Raw genomic sequence first — 18,444 nt, 5'->3', positions numbered from 1 at the left:
TAACCATTTTCAAAAAGGAATCCATTATTGGCTCATATTCAATTAATGATCTACTATAGATCCCCAGATTTTTCTGCAGTACTGCTTTCTAGGCAGTTATTCCCTGTTTGCAGTTGTGCATTTGATTTTTCATTCCTAAATGCTGTATTTCACATTTATCTTTATTGAATTTGATCTTGATGATTTTTTATCAAGTCTCCAATTTACTAAGGTCATTTTGAAATTGACATTTGTCCTCCAAGCACTAACAACCCTTCCTCACTGGTGTCATCTGCGCATTTTATAAGCATACTATCCACATTATTAGCCAAATCACTAATGAAAATATTGAATAGTGCTGGATCTAGGACAGAGCCTTTTGGAACCCCACTAGATAGAACCATTGATAACTACTTTATAAGTATTGTCTTTAAAAGAGTTGTGCACCCACTTTATAGTAATTTCATCTAGACCATGTTTCCCTAGTTTGCTTATGAGAATGTCATGTGGAACTGTGTCAAAAGCCTTATTAAAATCAAGCTATATCACATCTACTGCATCCCCAAAACCCCCTATGCCAGTAACCCTGTCAAAAAAGAAATTAGCTTGGTTTGGCATGATTTGTTCTGGACAATCCATATTGACTATTACTTAGCACCCTCTTTCTCCTGGGTGCTAAAACCTGATTATTTAATAATTTGTTTCAGTATCTTTCCAGGTATTTAAGTTAGGATGACTCTTGTATAATTCCCAGAGTCCTCCATGAGTTCTCCAAAATAATTGCTAATGGTTCCAAGATTGTGTCAGCTGGTTCTTTCAGTAACCTAAGGTGAATGTCATCCCTGATGACTTGAATACATCTAGCTTGTCTAAATATACTTGAACCATTTCCCCGCTTCTATCCCTCCACCCCTACACACACACACATTCTGGTTTGTGTTCCTTCCCCCTTGTTGTCAGTTTTCTTACCCAACTAATATTAACAGTGTGTCATTTTTCATTAATAGCAACCAGAAGAGGGCAGCAGAGATCAGGGAATAGAGCAGACTGGGAAGAGGAGACAAGCTAGCTACAGTACAGTGGAATATTATGAAATTAAATTATTTTGACGATCCACCACCCACATGTATATACTCCCTAATCTACTTCAAATAATGTGGCAGCTCCAAGGCAACAAATAGCCAAGCAGTAGCTATTTCCTTAATAATTATGAAATTCAGTTTAATTTATAACTGTCTGGGTAGGAAAGGAGGATATCATGTTGGTGTCTTACACTAACCCTCCCCATAAAAAGGAATTAGAAAGAGAGAATGACTGGTTGTATGCAAAGACTAGGACACACTTCACTTGGAATTTTTCTAGGCTGGGCAAATAAGGCAGGATTTTAAACACAACTTTGCTTCTTATGCAGACAGAACAAAGATGTGTTTTCAAATCTTTTAGCTTGTCATGGTCAACTCTAGCTCATTTTATCCCTCTGCTGAAAGATTCTCTTCAATAGTCATTATTTATTATAAAAGTCAGATGTTTGTCTTCTATACCTAAAGTATCATTCATAAAGGAAGGATATCTCTATTCATTATTGGTAGCATAGAAGGTTTTAGCTGTGCTTAATTCTATGCTACAGGGAGTGTTTCAGACAAATTATGCTGATCTGGAAACACGATTTTGATTTTTGTTTTTGTTTTATTTACAAAGAATTACCTGCAGAATAGAAAATAGAGATGACATATCCCTCTAATCTAAGCATGAATTGCAGCAAATATGTCTTGAATTGAAGCAAATCGTTACGTCATTTATGTATTGGACTGGAGTATACTGAGATCAGATAATGCACCTTAAAATGTCAGGACAACATTCATATGTACAAGCATAGATTACAGTAGCTAATTTTATGTGTGTAGGAGGAAGAAAGGGGCATTGAAAACTTATGACAGGAAGGACTTTCTGTGTTAGAGTTTTCAAAAATACATACCTTAGAGCTTGCTTGTATGTACATGTTTTACTGATGAGTAATGAATTGTTGGTTGGGTGACTGATTACAGTTTAAGAACTTTAAGTAAACTGTGAAAAGCTGGGAGTGTAACTCACCTCAGGTGAGAGGCACCAATAGTGCTGGGCAATCTACTTGCCCAATTCATCTTCATTTCAAGTTCAGGTTTCTTAAACATGCTGACTCTTGTATCACATGGTAAACATGCTGTGTTGGTTACACGGATTATGGTTTCTTTTGGGGAGGACCCCAGACCAAAACCCACTCCTCATTGAAATGTCTATACATGTTGTATTATTTAAAGCCCTTTGTGAAATTATTTGAAACCGCTAGGAAGATATAGAAAGAACAGCTTTAGCACATTATAGTAAATGTTCCCCTGAACTTTCAACTGTAAAAGGCAACAATGAAATAGATTTGGTTAACAAGATGACAATTCATTTGAAGTTATTTCCTACAGTACTTCTCACTGTTCTACACAAACACTTAATCTTGGCTAGCAGTAAACTGAGGGCCTGGTGAAATTCTTCACCATTGCTGAGGCTCAGACCCTGATCCAGCAAAGCACTTAAGTACATATTTCATTTTAAGCACATAAATAGTCCAAGTGTTTAACTGAATGGTAGATATTTGGCTGTCGATAGGATACTCATGTGCTTAAAGTGAAGCATGTGTTTAAGTGCTTTCCTGGATTGGGGCCTTAGATATCCTACTCAGCGATACTATAAAAAAGCATTAGAGAGAACTAATTCTGAACATTTGATATATAAAAATTTGATTTTACTTTGTGTAATGACTCATCCATTCCCAGTCTCTATTCAAGCCTAAATTAATTGTATCCAGTTTGCAAATTAATTCCAATTCCGCAGTCTCTCATTGGAGCACCACACACCACACAACAGAACCACTAACCCAGGAACCTATCCTTGCAACAAAGCCCGTTGCCAGCTCTGCCCACATATCTATTCAGGGGACACCATCATAGGGCCTAATCACATCAGCCACACTATCAGAGGCTCGTTCACAAGCAGGACTTGTGGCACCTTAGAGACTAACATATTTATTTGAGCATGAGCTTTCGTGGGCTAAAGCCCACTTCATCAGATGCATCACAGTTATCCTTTGAACACAGTTACCCTTTATTTTATGAAACAAACAATTATATTTTAAAACATACATCGAATATTACTCTCACCCTGAAAAACTTAAGGACTTAAAAAATGATTATCTAGACAATGCCTCTGTTCCTTACTGAATACTGGTTGGCCACAGTCCTGTTTTTAAGTTACTCTTTAATATGCGACTGTTTTGTTTAGTTCTGTCTAAATTCCCAGAAGGTGGCAGTATCTCAGTATGTGCTTTTTTATGTCTGAGTCAGTAGCAGTTTATATTGAATTACTGCATTTGCAAGGGTTACAGGGCAGCATGCTGCTTTCCAGACAGAAGAGCTATAAGAAGGGGGTGGTAGCACCCTGCAGAATTGTTATGGAAGATCAGATGTGCTAATCTACCTCACTCCTCTGGAGTTGCCCTTGATTTGGACTTTCCAGCCATAACATTGATAACACATCCGAGGTTATGTTAGAAACTGTGTGAGCCTCAAGAATTAATGTCTCGGATCCAGGTCTCTAGTTCAAATCTGGCTTTCTGAGGGGCCAACTAAAACTATAGCATAAACTCCCCGAGGGACTAAGGAGCATCACAAACCTCCCCATCTTCCTAAGTGCAAAGTGCATTTCTTTGACCTTACCTTCTTTAACATAAACATATAGCAATGTGTGGATATAGTTAAACACATTCCAAAACAAAACATTCCACTGCACATATTTCTCCCCCTGGGAGAGGATGAGAGAATAAACATGTGACAGATGTTAAACATGTTGCTTAATGCACTACTGAAAGGTGCTTAGACACTGTGGCTATGAACGCAGCATAAGAACCTTGTGTTGGTGAAGGGGTGCTATGTGACCCAGGATCCTTGACAAAAGGTCCCCCGGTTCTTTGCAAACCACTTTCACCTCAGATCTGCCAAACTCACTACACCAAAAACATATCTTGCATGATATTTATCCATAAAGACTAACACGTAAGATATCTATAGAAAGCTCATAACTTGTCAAGATTCATAATCATTGTGAGATGTATGTACAGGTAATATTTAATGAATAATGCAATTATATTGAAAGTATGCTTTATGAACTTGGAGTAAGAGTTATTCTCCAGGGATAATATGTCTCGTTGATGGCCCATTCAAACAGGAGGGAGTTGTCACCCCACTGTGGTTAGCTGGTGATGTAATGCAAGCTCAATTGTCTAGCCTTGCTCCATCCAAAGACTTTTAATGGAAAACCATCAGAGATAACTGCAAACAATTGAAACCACTTGGAGATAAAATAGGAACATTACAACAGACAGAGAATCACCCTGCCTATTAATAGAGACAAAAGACTGTTTCAGAAGTGTAATACAGGGTAGGGAAAGGCACTCTGTATACTTTCCCTGAGGAGACATCTTTGGGAGTGGTGATGTTCTCCTGCAAAATTGGATCCTGATTCCCATGAAACCAGCCAGCTCTGTAATAGACTGAACTTTGGGGCAGTGTGCAGACTGATTTATTAGATAGGAAAGGTAAATATTAATAAGTCTAGATTGTTTTGTATCAAAGCCATTTGTTTTCATCCCTCACTCTTGCTTCTGGTTAGCATTTTAAGATAGTTTGGTATCTTCCCATGTTATTTATTTAATACTTTGAAATATTTCTGTGTTGGTATTGAGGACATTATAACACTTAAATCAAAGTGAATACTTGATTATAAATAATTCAGTGAATTTCTTCTCTTTTGCTGTTCACAAACTGTCCGTGAGCAAATCATAATTTTTGTTTCATATCTCTTCATTAGTAAAGATTATTTGCTAAATGCTTCCTATGAACCACTCTTGATCTATAGATTCTTTGTAGGCAGTTCATTGCAAGTATCAACAATGAAAGGACATGAAGTGTCAATTAGTTTGGATTAAGAAAAGGAGTACTTGTGGCACCTTAGAGACTAACAAATTTATTAGAGCATATTGGATTGATCACATAGTATTGTTTGGTTTCAGAGTAGCAGCCGTATTAGTCTGTATTCGCAAAAAGAAAAGGAGTACTTGTGGCACCTTAGAGACTAACAAATTTATTAGAGCATAAGCTTTCGTGAGCTACAGCTCACTTCATCGGATGCATTTGGTGGGAAAAAAAAAGTATTGTTTGCATCCTGTGATTAGATGAGTTTAGCTCTTGGAATCAGATCTCTGATGTGAATAGTCAGTCCCATTCACATTAGGTGAATATTTACCTAACAGTTCCTTAAAATTTGCTGAGATAATTCTTCAGCTGGTGTAAATTAGTGTAGCTCCATTAAAAACAATTAAACCAGCTGAAGATCTGTGCTATGGGTTTCCATGTATATTTTTGTCAAACTCATTGGCACTAGACTATTCACAGAAAGTGAATCAAAAAGAAATTTTGTGGGGAAGGGGGTGGGTTAGACAGACCAGCAAAGCAAATTCCTAATTTTTATTCAAGTGAATATTTGCTGAAAATGTTTAGAGGCTTTCATTCAACTTTGCAGGTGTTGATTTAATGCAGAGGTGTATATTGCATCTCAGGGCAGGCCTACGCTGCCGCTTAAGTCAATCTAACTTACATCGCTCGGGGCTGTGAAAAAGACACACATCCCCGAGTGAAACAAGTTACAGCAACCTAAGCACCGTCCACACCGGCGCCATGTCAGAGAGAGATGCTCTCCTGCCAAGAAGGCTTCAGCCTCTTGTAGAGGTGGAATAATTATGATGATAGGAGAGCAGTCTCCTGTTGGCAAAGAGCATCTTCACCAGATGAGCTACAGCGGTGCAGCTGATTTGGTGCAGCTGCGCCAATGTAGCGCTGCTAATGTAGACATGTCCTCAGAGAGAGCAACCTCAGCTTCCTTGAGAGTCTTGACAGTCCTGTGTGTCCCAAATAGATCTCTGACCTCTTTGATATCAGGAAAGTAGAAAACAAATGAAATGAAGTTTGCCTTTAATATTCATCCATTTTAAGGCTGGAAGGAGCCATTATGATCAAGTATCCTCATCTCCTGTATAGCACAAACCACAGAATTTTACTAAGTGGTACCTGCATCCTTCTAACTTCTGGTAGCATTAGACCAGATCTTTTATGAAGAAGTCAAATCTTGATTTAAAGAATGCAGGTGACAGAGAAACCACCACATCCCTAGGTAAAGTGTTAAAATATTCTGCCTTATTTCTGATCTGAATTTATTTAGCTTCAGCTTCCAACCATTTAGCATTTTGATCAAATAGAGTTTGTACCACTTTCCATTCACCACCCCAAACATCATTTTTTAAAATTGGGTTTAAAAGCCTCCTTAATATTGCTAGGAGAAGTATCACTTGTCCATACTAAGTATGAATTCCTTTGAGAAGAATACAATTTAAAGGAACGCACAGTCACACCTTTTCTCTCATCTTCTAATAACCAAATAAGTCACTCCTTCAGAATTCTTCCTCTAAAGCTTTACCTGACTAAAAGTTAATGCTGTGACAAAGGGCTCTTTTGTCAAAAGTGGAAATTTACTGAAACTCATCATTCCTGGGGCATTTGTATAATGGAATGAATGCTTTTTCCCTTGGAAAGCCTTATAGAAATATGCAAGAATTTTTTTTTATTCTCTATATATTTTTGGCCAAATATTTCCCTGTCCTTATTCCTTTAAGCATTTATGACTAGGCACCATATCATGTCTTTGCTGTCTGAAAGCCACCTGAGAGGTCAGCTTTGATTTTTATCAGGCTCATGTTTTAGTAGAGTCAAGGTTCCCAATAATTATCAGTGCGAACTTCCCAGCCATAGGAATTCCGGCTCTAGCAAGCCATCATTTGATATCTTGGGACAATTACATACTGATGACAGAAAAATCCAAGCATGGATAAACTTAAAGTGCTCCCAATGCTGCTGCTCAATACATGGTGATCATTTTAATTTATTCTTGAATTATGTTAGATTTTGTTTCTAGGCACAAAGTAGTTTGTCATCTGAATTTTTTTAATGCATATTCATGGTTATAGAAGAGCAGATTTTGTTCTTTTCTTCATACTTTCCTAAGATGAAAATTATTAAAGCAAGGGAAAAACCAGTAAAGCAGCAGATTAGTTTCATATTAGGCACTGGTGGTTACATTCTAATCACAGAATAAAAACACACATTGCAATGCTAGTTGTGACTAACATCTTTAAGCTGTAGGATTTGCTTTACAAATTGTTTACAGCTCTCGTAACAGGGAGTCCCAAGTATGTTCATCACAGTACAGGAAGAGGCATGCTTATTTTGCACCATACTATCAGGTGAAATCTACAACCCAGATTCTAAGTGAATCGAAATATTGAGAAATCATCAGGTATTTTTTTAAAGCACAAAGTTTGTCATCTTCCCTTGCTAGTAAATCAGCATCTCTCGTAAACTATCATATTCTTACACTATGTACTCAGTCGAATCCTTTCTCCATAACCGTGTTCCAAATTAAACTTTAAGATTCCAGGAAAATTCTATCACATGTTTAAATCAGTCAGAAGTTAACTAACAAAGTAGATGGGTGGGGGGGAACTTTCCTCCCTTGTGCAGCAGTTGCATTTCATCTGCTTACAGCATAGGGTCGCTTTCATATCCAAGGGCTGGGATGACTTATCAGAATGTATATGGGGGAGGGATAGCTCAGTGGTTTGAGCATTGGCCTGCTAAACCCAGGGTTGTGAGTTCAGTCCTCAAGGGGGCCATTTAGGGAACTGGGGCAAAAATTGGGGTTTGGTCCTGCTTTGAGCATGGGGTTGGACTAGATGACCTCCTGAAGTCCCTTCCAACCCTGATATTCTATGATTCTATGGCAAAATAACAGGTTAAGGAAGGTTAACTTGAATAAATATCAGTAAAAAGACAGGTTTCAGAGTAGCAGCCGTGTTAGTCTGTATTTGCAAAAAGAAAAGGAGTACTTGTGGCACCTTAGAGACTAACAAATTTATTTGAGCATAAGCTTTCGTGAGCTACAGCTCACTTCATCTCCCCTCTGTACTTTCCACCAAATGCATCCGATGAAGTGAGCTGTAGCTCACGAAAGCTTATGCTCAAATAAATGTGTTAGTCTCTAAGGTGCCACAAGTACTCCTTTTCTTTTTATCAGTAAAAAGTTTACTTTCGAGAGGGTACTGTGTAGTATTGCTTGTTCACAAAAGCAATACTAAGAACTCTAGGCTGTAAGGGAGGCAGAAGGGTGAAGTGTACTGGAATTTGGGAGATCTTGGGCAAGTACTTTGTTTGTTTTTTGTGCCTCAGTTTCCTCATCTGTAAAATGGGGATAATGTTATTTGCCTGCCTTTGTTCAAATGCTTTGAAATCTATAGATGAAAAGTGCTATATAAGAGATTACAACTATTTATTTATTCTGTAGGACTGTATAAGGAGACTCCAAACTGCAGACTTTGGGACTGTAAGGGGAAAGTCTGTATTAAAAACAAATGGCTTGTTATATGACTAATACTCTAGGACCTTATTTTTGTTTAAGTGGGAGGCGAAGAAGAGTCAGATGGTGACAGGAAGCTGTAATTGTAATTCCAGAAAAGCAAACTTCTCTTGGATTTTTGCCGTATTGTGCTGATTTCAACAGGAGTTTTGCCTGGTAATGAGTGTAGCATCAGATGCTTTAGACATTAACGACCCTGAAGCATTATTCAGTTGATAGCACTCTAGTAACTGAGTAGATTTTTGAAGCAGAATTACAAAAAGCTGAAATTTCTCTAAACACTGAATGCTTCATGCAAAGAAGAAGGGTTGATTTTAGGGATCTCTGAATCAGGTTCAGATCCCACCAATCACCTCATGCAGCAGCAGATATATCAACTCCCACAGAGTTTATTGGGAAGAGTTCTTTTGCATGAGAGCCTAAAAACTGATGGAGCCCTGTCTACTTTTTGTAATTATTATGCCTTTTGTCTTCTCAAGAGTTTGCCTTTATGTTTCTGGCAAAAATTATCCTTCTTCCCAATCCTCTTTGTTGTGCAGTGTGGTGTGTGGCATCTGGTTGTCTCCCTCCGTCTCAGAGCTGGCTGCATTTTGGCGGTGCTCAGACATGATGGTGAATGAAGGCCATATAATCATCAGGATATGAGATAAAGTGTACTACTGTCTACAGGGCTGAGTCACTACTCCTTTGGCATATATGTTTTATATAATGGTCATAGTACCCTATATAAAATATTATTGTCAAAGTATTTTACATTGGACCCATAAGAGGACACCACACCAGCTTGCTGTTACTCTGAGAGACAACTCAAAATGTTTCTGATTCATCAGCAGCTTCCCAAGAATCTGAAGGCTGTGTCTGAATGGAGCAACCTGAAAGGCACCAAGTGGCTTTTTAAAGGGGAGTCATCAGTAATTTATTTATTTTTTTCTTTTTTTGCATGGAGTGTGGGTTGTGAGAAAGTGTTGGTAGCCAAATATTTTTGCAGGTCTGACAAGACAAAACACAAAAGCTAGCCCTGCATGCTTGCTCTTGTTTTCTTGCTATATATATAATAAATTGTTATTGAAATTAGTCTACAAGGAGTGCCAGAGATTCTTGCTACTTAAGTTTTAAAAATACAGGCCCTGGTATTGCAATGCAATGTGGTAGTGTAGACACCTGAGATCTAGGGAATATGGTCTCTTACCATTGATAATAGTTAAGGAAAATTAGGCCTTATTTTATATTATATTTAATGTTTAAAGACGACTGCAAAGGCTAATTATGCCCTTGTGATGAATTTCATCGAATGAATGGAATTAATTTCCAGGCCGAGACACTTAAAAGCAACAAAACAGGGTATGGTACACAATCTCTTTCTCCTCCCTCCCCCGCAAAATTACCACAGATGTTCTGCCCAATTCTGGGCACTTGAGAAACCTGATTCCAGTTAATGCCACCTATAGGAGGTAGAATTTCCTGGAAAGGTGATAGAACCTGCATCGTTCTTTATTTTTGATTTTGCAATATTATCCTATGAGTTCAGGAATAACAACAAAAATTAGACACGTGGAAGGAGAATTAGAGTGACAGAAGCCTTGCGTAGGGTGGTTTCAAAATCATCACTATAGCAGTATACAAAAAATCCAAGTAATAGACTGTAAGATCTTTGGGACAGGGACTCTCTTCTCCTGTGTGTGAATAGAGTGGCTAACACTGCGGGGTCCAGCCTTGGTTAAGATCCCTAGGTGCCACTGCAGTGTAAATATTTTTTATTAATAGGGCAAGAGGAAAGAAATACCCAAATCCTTATTTGCTTAAATCCACAGTGTGCCATTCTCATAAGCATGTGTGTCCCTGCTGATTTTCATCCTGTGAATCATTTAAGAGGACAATGAATATACAACATTTCTTACAACCTCCTATTTGATATCTTCTCCTTTGTACAATTAAAATTGACCATGATTTTCCACTAACACAATTACCCATGTTACTGGGCTCACTACAAGAATACATGAATAAAATTCTGTAGCCTGTTTTATACAGGAGCTCAGATTAAGAACATAAGAATGGCTATACTGGGTCAGAGCAATGGTCCTTCTAGACCAGTATCCTGTCTTCTGATAGTGGCTGGTGCCACATGCTTCGGAGGGAGTGAACAGAGCAGGGCAATTTATCAAGTGATCCATCCCCTTTTGTCCAGTTCCAGCTTCGTGCAGTCAGAGGTTTAGGGGCATGTAGAGTGTGGGGCTGTGTCCCTGACCAGCTTGGCTAATAACTATTGATGAACCTATCCTCCATGGATTATCTTGTTTTTTTTTAACCCAGTTATACTCTTGGCTTCACAACATCCCCTGGCAACAAGTTGACGGTGTGTAGTGAAATAGTACTTCCTTATGTTTGTTTTAAACGTGCTGCCTATTCATTTAATTGGCTGATCCTTGGGTTCTTGTGTTATGTGAAGGGGTAAATAACACTTCCTTATTCAGTTTCTCCACACCATTCATGATTTTTGTTGGCTAGATTATCTAATCCCTTCTTGCCTTAAAATCTGTGAATATGTCAATCCCTGCCTGATATTGAACTGAGACAAAGATGCAACATTTACACACATAACATATATCTTTCAGCATGAACAACGTTAAAAAACAATAATGCTATATTAATTGGAGGGGGGAAATGAATTAACCATTCTCTATCTGTGTAACAAGCCTTCTGAGTAGATTCAGGAAATGGTTCCTGCCTTTGTCACAGGTATAGCAACTTGTCTGGTCTTTCCAAGGTAGCATAAGTAGACAACTGGCTGTACCAACTAAGATAGACATACAATAGATTGGCTGGCTGAAAGTTAAGGCTATTTTCCTAAAAATAAGGGATGGGATGTCCTATGTGGGAAAGACAAGTAAAGTAAGTATCTGGAGAAGTTTGTATGCAGGAAAAGTATCCCTGTTTTCAGAAAACCTGAATCCTCTAGTAACATTTACTTAATTCTAATGAAAAGATACACAAAAATCTCCAAAGATGATTGCATTTATGCAACCAGACACTTTTCCCAGTGGAAACCTTCATGTAAACAGGTTACTGGCACTAATGTCACCTGATGATCTTATGGGACTTATTGCTTTGAAATATGCTAAATACAATGTTGCTCTACAGTCAGTGTATAAATTCCTGGTGTTTGACTTTTATGAGATTTTTATCAACCTTTCTGGCATTTGAGACCCCCAAACTGCTGACACTTAAACTGTGTTTTGGAATGATTATGGACCAAATAATGATGAACAAAGCAGAATGAGTCATGTTTATTTTAGTATTGATGGAAAACTAAGATTGTATTTGGTAAAAACTTTACCCAACAGTACATGGTTTCCTACTTTTACTGTACTTTTCTGTATGTGTATATTGGATTCATATGAACAAATTGTGAAAGGAACATATTACAGTTCTCAGGGATGATCTTAACAGAAGTAGGTTTATTGTGTGTGTGGGGGGGGTTACAGTTACCATTTATAATTTTTCCTGTGAAGCACTGTTGGAGTCCAAATCTAAATTCCTTAACCACAAGTCAAAAATTACTAAAGTTGACAACATATTTGGATTCATTTTGATCCCTTTGAAGAGCTAGGCCCAATTTACAGGTTCCGTTCATACATTTTGATTTCCCAAGCATGTTATGAATTTGAAATTAATTAAAATCAATCCTGAAAGACCTCCATCAACTTCCTAGTCAACCTGTTCCTCCCCCGTTCCCTTAAAACTCCATTCAGAGTCACAGAAGCAATCATGGGGATCAGAGTATAATTATGAAACTAGCAGTGCTGCACAGAATGATTTAGACCCCAGTTACATGTTTTGTAATGTCAGTCAGTCTCCATTTTAAGGCATCTAAAGCCTGTGGAATTTTCTTGTCTAGTAACAGGGTTATTCCTGCTTGCTGAATCTTAAACGCAGGATTTCCACCCCAACCACACAAACAAACAGAATGATTCTGTTCAATCAGGGATCTTTTTAAGGTATTGTGGAAGACCCCCTGCTTCTTAAAATGGATGCTGTTAGAAGAGTCAATATTTTCCACCCATAGTCATTCAATTTACAATTTATAATTGTTTGTGGTATTTCCTATTCTAAGTTTAGGATCACAAACTGTGACCTGTGGACCATTGGTTGTCCATGGGTCATCGTGGTCTATGGAAAGCTGGCTAGTCACAAGATGCTGTCTCTTCTCCTTGCTTCCCCCTCGCTAAAATGCATCATGAAGCAGCTAAAAATACACTGACCACTTTCCTGACAAGACTTTGCCATTTAAGAAAGTTTTTAGCTGCCACAAGGATGTCACAAGATCATGAATGGGAGGGGAGGCAGTCAGTAAAAACATGAATGGAAGGGAAAGTGTATCCATTGTATTCTCTATACCTAAGATGTAGCCCACACACTTCAAAATCCTGAGAACTTCTGGAATAGGCGATACCATTGTAAATTTAACTAGTCTGGGTGGTACAGTCTAATATTGAGGTGATGATCATGTTGACTTTTTTTTTTAAATGGTGCCCACTGACTCCACTTTAGCCATTTATACTATGCCAAAAGTAAAAATGTAGGCTAGATCTCCAGCTCCCCCGCACAAGCCTTGCACAAAATCAGGTACTGGTAAAAGGTAATATTAGAGAATGAAACAATAACATTAACAGTCAAAAAAAATTCAAAATTTGAAGGTATCCGTGTATGTAATATGTTTTTTAAGGTTAATGTAGGGGATTTTATGTGTGTTTACGGGGACATTCACAGACACACAAGCAAGGTTTAAACAACAGTAAATTTCTGATACTGCAAAATGCATAAAAAGCAGTTAAGGTTGAAAATCTGTCCGCCTTGTCCATATTCCTTGGTACGTTGTTCTAGAGCTCTCAGATCAGATCAGAATGTTCTATCATATCCAGTCTCCATTTCTTATGCTAAAAATATTGTCCTCCCAACATGGAGAGTCAAACTTTTCATGCTATAGGCTTACACTTTCCCCTACCATCTTCTGAGATTCTGAATTATTCCCTTCCTTAATATTGTTCTCTGGAAGGTATTTATAGAGTATGATCATTGGGCCCCATCCTGTCTTTTCTGCACTAGGATCAGAAGGAAAAGGAATCTTTCTGCTAAGTGAATCTCCACCATAATGCCACTCTGTCTGGAGCTGGTAAGGAGACATTTTATTCAGGCTAAACTCTGCAACAGATTTGGTGACTCAATGCAATGACATAGGACCTGGCACCGACCTTTCTGGTGACATTATGATGATATGACCATCTTACCAAATGTAGAGTCAGCACTAGGACACAAAAGTCCTAGGTATTAAGAGAAAATCATCTAACTGCATCAAGAAGGGTTTTCTCTGAACTGGTTTGACCGGACTCCAAAGGGGAGTGAGCCAGAAAAGGAGCACTAGCTTTAAGGCATGTATTATGTATACTTCATAAAAGAAAGCTTTCAAGAGAGGAATGTGCAAGTTATTGCAGTCCTAGGGCAACAGTCACTCATGTACCAGCAAGTTACATAAGTTTTACTGTTTTTGTCTAATGACTCGCCTCTACTTGTTAGTGCCCTTTATCCACAATGATCTGAATGTTCAGCTCATAGTGTACAAGAGATGCAGTGACTGAAACAGAATCTATTTGATGGCAGCTAATGATAAACAATTTTCTGCCTCTATTGGTTGATTAGCAGGTATCCACACCTATCAAATATATATAAATTCCAGTTAAACAAAGGCATAACCAGATCCAACAAAATAAGAAAAAAATCAAACAAGAAACAAAACAGTTAACAACTGTGATGGTAAATAGCCTTTGGAACAGAATAGCAAGGGAGGTGATTAAAAGCTCTTGGAGGTTTGAAGGCCTCGCTGAAAGAAATTCTCTGATTCAGCCTCAAGTTACTGGGCTCAGTGCAGGAATTACTGTGTGTTAATTCTATGGCCTTCTTAATGAGATGATCATACTGGTCCTTTCAAACCTGAGAGTCAAATTCTCCATAAATGAGTGTGCTTCTATTGAAGTCAATGAAGTTACTCTAATTTGCAGGATTAAGACAGGATGGAGGTTGGTTTACGATTTTAGGGCAAAAAAAGAGCGATCCTACGCTGATACAGGATGCTTTAAAAGAGTGATGTGCCAGAACACATGAGCTGTCACTGAAATTCCATAGTGGTTCCACAGCCTGGAGCAATGTTCCACAAACATTTAGGGCAGGAAGTAAAGAATACTGATCTCAACTGTGAATTTTGGAGATGGGATGTAGTTACTTTATTTCAAATTGGGCCAGGAGGAGACTAAGGCAACACCTCTACTCTTTCTAAGAGTAACATGGTATCTTTAACAACCACCTGTAGGACAGATCCTGATTCTGGATGTCTCCTGAAAGATGACACCTCTGATAGCAAAATGTCCACTAACAACATGCATTAGTTAGAGAGAATGAACATAATGGCCATATTGGGTCAGACCGATGGTCCATCTAGCCCAGTATCCTGTCACTGACAATAGCCGGTGCCAGACGTTTCAGAGGGAATAAGCAGAACAGAGGAGTTTCAAGTGATCCATCCCCTGTCATCCAGGTCCAGCTTCTGGCAGTTGGAGGTTTAGGGACACCCGGAACATGAAGTTGCGTCGCTAACCGTCTTGACTAACACTCATTGAGGGACATCGCCTCCATGATCTTATCTAATTCTTTTCTGAACCCAGTTATCCATAGGGTTTTTGTAACCCAGTTCTGAACTTTTGGCCTTCACAACATCTTGTGGCAATGAGTTCCACAGATTGACTGTGCATTGTGTGAAGAAGTACTTCCTTTAGTTTTAAACCTGCTGCCTATTAATTTCATTGGGTGACCACTTAGTTCTTGTGTTATGTGAAGAGGTAAATAACATTTTCCTATTCACTTTCTTGACACTATGCATGATTTTATAGACCCCTATCCTATTACTCCTCCCTCCTCCCCACCCCCTTAGTTGTCTTTTTTGAAAGCTGACCAGTCCCAGTCTTTTTAATCTCTCCTCCTGTGAAAGCTGGTCCATATTGCTATTCATTTTCATTACCTCTCTTTGTACCTTTCTCAATTCTAATATATCTTTGAGATGGGGTGACCAGAATTCCATGCATCATTCAAAGTTTTGCCATACCATGGATTTATGTAATGGCATTATAATATTTTCAGTTTTATTATGTATTCCTTTCCTAATAATTCTTAACATTGTTAGCTTTTCTGACTGCCACTGTTTGCAGAGAACTATCCACGATGACTCCAAGATCTCTTTCTGGAGTGGTAACAGCTAATTTAGACCCCAGCATTTTGTATATATAGTTGGGATTATTTTTCCAGTGTGCATTACTTTGCATTTATCAACATTGAATTTCATCTGCCATTTTGTTGCTCCATCACCCAGTTTAGTGACCTCCCTTTTTAACTCTTCACAGTCAGTTTTGGACTTCACTGTCTTGAGTAATTTTGTATTGTATGCAAATTTTGCCACTGTTCACTGCCTTTTTCAGAACATCTATGAATATGTTGAACATCACAGACCTCAGTACAGATCCTTAGGAGGCCCCCACTACTAACCTCTCTCCATTCTTTGGGCACTTCCTTTAACTGTGTGCCAATATGCCCCATTTTTAAAATGTTGATAATACTTACCTCACATGGGGTATTGTAAGGATTAATTAAAAGTGAGTCAAGCTTTTAAAATATAAAGAGCTAGGTATGATGACCACTAGTTAGAAAGTAAGAAAGTTCATGGCATGTTTTAATTCACTTCTCTCTCTGTGTGGTAGGCATGATTTATTTTATGCAAGCTAATTTGCCTCATTTCCTGATATTTATTAAAAAAAATGTAAAAAAAAAAATCCTGAAATATTTGTCATTGAAACACAAAGAGGATGAAGGATCATGCTGGGAAATTATTCTCTTAGCAGATGCAGCTTTGAGTGCTATGGTGATTAGCAATGTGTTACCAGACAAGTCTCCTTGTGCTGTTTCCAACAGTTGATCATGCAGGGATTGCATGTATGGGTGATGTTGACCTTAACAAGTTCATATTCAGTTTCCATTCACTGTGAGCTATTAATCAATGAAAAATCTTACTGACTCTGCCAAGTGTCAAGACACTCCCTATATTATATATGATTTAAGGAATTAATTGCTTGTACTCTTTATATCTTGGGTCAAAAAATTGCCCAGGGAATGATTACTGTGCATTTTTATTGCTAGACAGGGACTTGCTCTATAGATTAAGCAGCTGGGACGTGGAGAACCCCCAAATTATTGTCTGAAGGAAAGCTACCATGTAACTACAAAATTATTATTTTAAGGCATTCAAGGGCAGAGGGCCCAGTCCTAAAAATCCTTTACTCAGACAAGTAATCTTTACACAGAAAATTCCACTGCTGTTAACTCACATGACAGAGAGTTGCAAGACTGGGCCCACAGTAAATACTTGGTACAGAGAGTTAGTGTTCTGGGTGCCTTCAAGTGTTATTCAGGATACACTAAAGCGTATTGAAAGTTCAATGAAAAATGTTTGCTGCTCTCATCTTATCTTTTTTTTTTTTTCTGTATTGCTACTACTTGGTGTACACTTACCAAAGCTTCAGTTGACTCAGCTTGTCACTCAGATATTTTCAGCTTATTTTGCAGGTTGAATAAACATAGTTTATGTATCCAGAGGATTTCTGTAACCATTCACAGTTCCTTTCACCAAAGAAAGTCAACATCTGAACCTACAATATAATAAAAATCCTGACGTCTAGTTTGAGCTCTCAAGTGCATTCCAAGTCTGTTCAGATCTGAAAAGAAGTCTCCAGAACCATAAAACCCAGATCCTCAAAGGTATTTAAGCACCTAGCATCTACTCATTTCAACTGGCTTAAGTCAGTTACTTTTCATGGATTTTCAGCAAGGATGTAATGAAGTTGTAGCTTATGTATTAGGCACCCAAAAAGGGTCATTAACAGAAACTCTGTTCCCTGGGACAATATCTCCAACAATGATCAACAACTCTGAACAAGTCAAAGATTTTATTGGGATCAACCCCAAAAGGTTGATCCTTTCCCTACTTCCCTGCACAACCCAATCTCTTTGCCCTCACACACATGCACACACTGTGATTCCCAACAGACTCCCTGATTTCTCCCAACTTACTCCCTCTCCGATTCTACACAGATCCCCCCAGCCACTCATATCCCTCCCATAACCTCTCAATAGCCCTTTATCCACTACAGAGTTGGGGGGTATTTAGCTCTGGCACTCTCTTCTCTCAGCTCTCAAGTGCTTCATTAAATTCAGGTCAGAGGTGCCTTTGCAGCCCAGTGGCACACCAAGGCCTCCCACAAGGTAGTTGGATTTTAGACCATGTAGTCTCACCTCTTTCTTTGGATATCACTGCTATTCCAGTTTATATGTGGGTATGTATCAGTGAAATATATAAACATCAGTGAAATGCAGCCATCTCTGCAGTAGAGCACTGTCTCCAGCCAGTACGTGGCATGCTGCACAACACTTATGATAAGAACATCAGGGCAGACCTCTGTTACATTGCCTTGGGATCTTTTATGACCATGCAGTATAGAAACTACCTAGATTTTTATGGCTTCAACCAAAAGATCTTCACACAGTAAAATTTCATACAGGTCAGTTTACCTATAGTGGAAGCACATGGGTACTCGTATGATTTCCATCACCGTAGTACCTGAAAAATGGAGTCAGTTTATGTCAGACTGTTCCATAGAATCTAGGTATTCCAAGTCTGTTTTTTGGCACCCTCACTAGCAAAGCCTTTGGTTTGGCAGAAATTTCCATATTATATCAACTATTAATGCCTAATGTCCACTTTTGAAAACATTTATTTCTGAATGTAAGTCTTACTACCAGGAGTAGTGTCATTGAAAATACTTA

The sequence above is a fragment of the Dermochelys coriacea genome, chromosome 7 (assembly GCF_009764565.3).
Source record: "Dermochelys coriacea isolate rDerCor1 chromosome 7, rDerCor1.pri.v4, whole genome shotgun sequence".
NCBI lineage: Eukaryota > Metazoa > Chordata > Testudines > Dermochelyidae > Dermochelys > Dermochelys coriacea.
The sequence above is the reverse complement of the archived record's forward strand: the minus strand, read 5'-3'. Positions refer to the sequence as shown.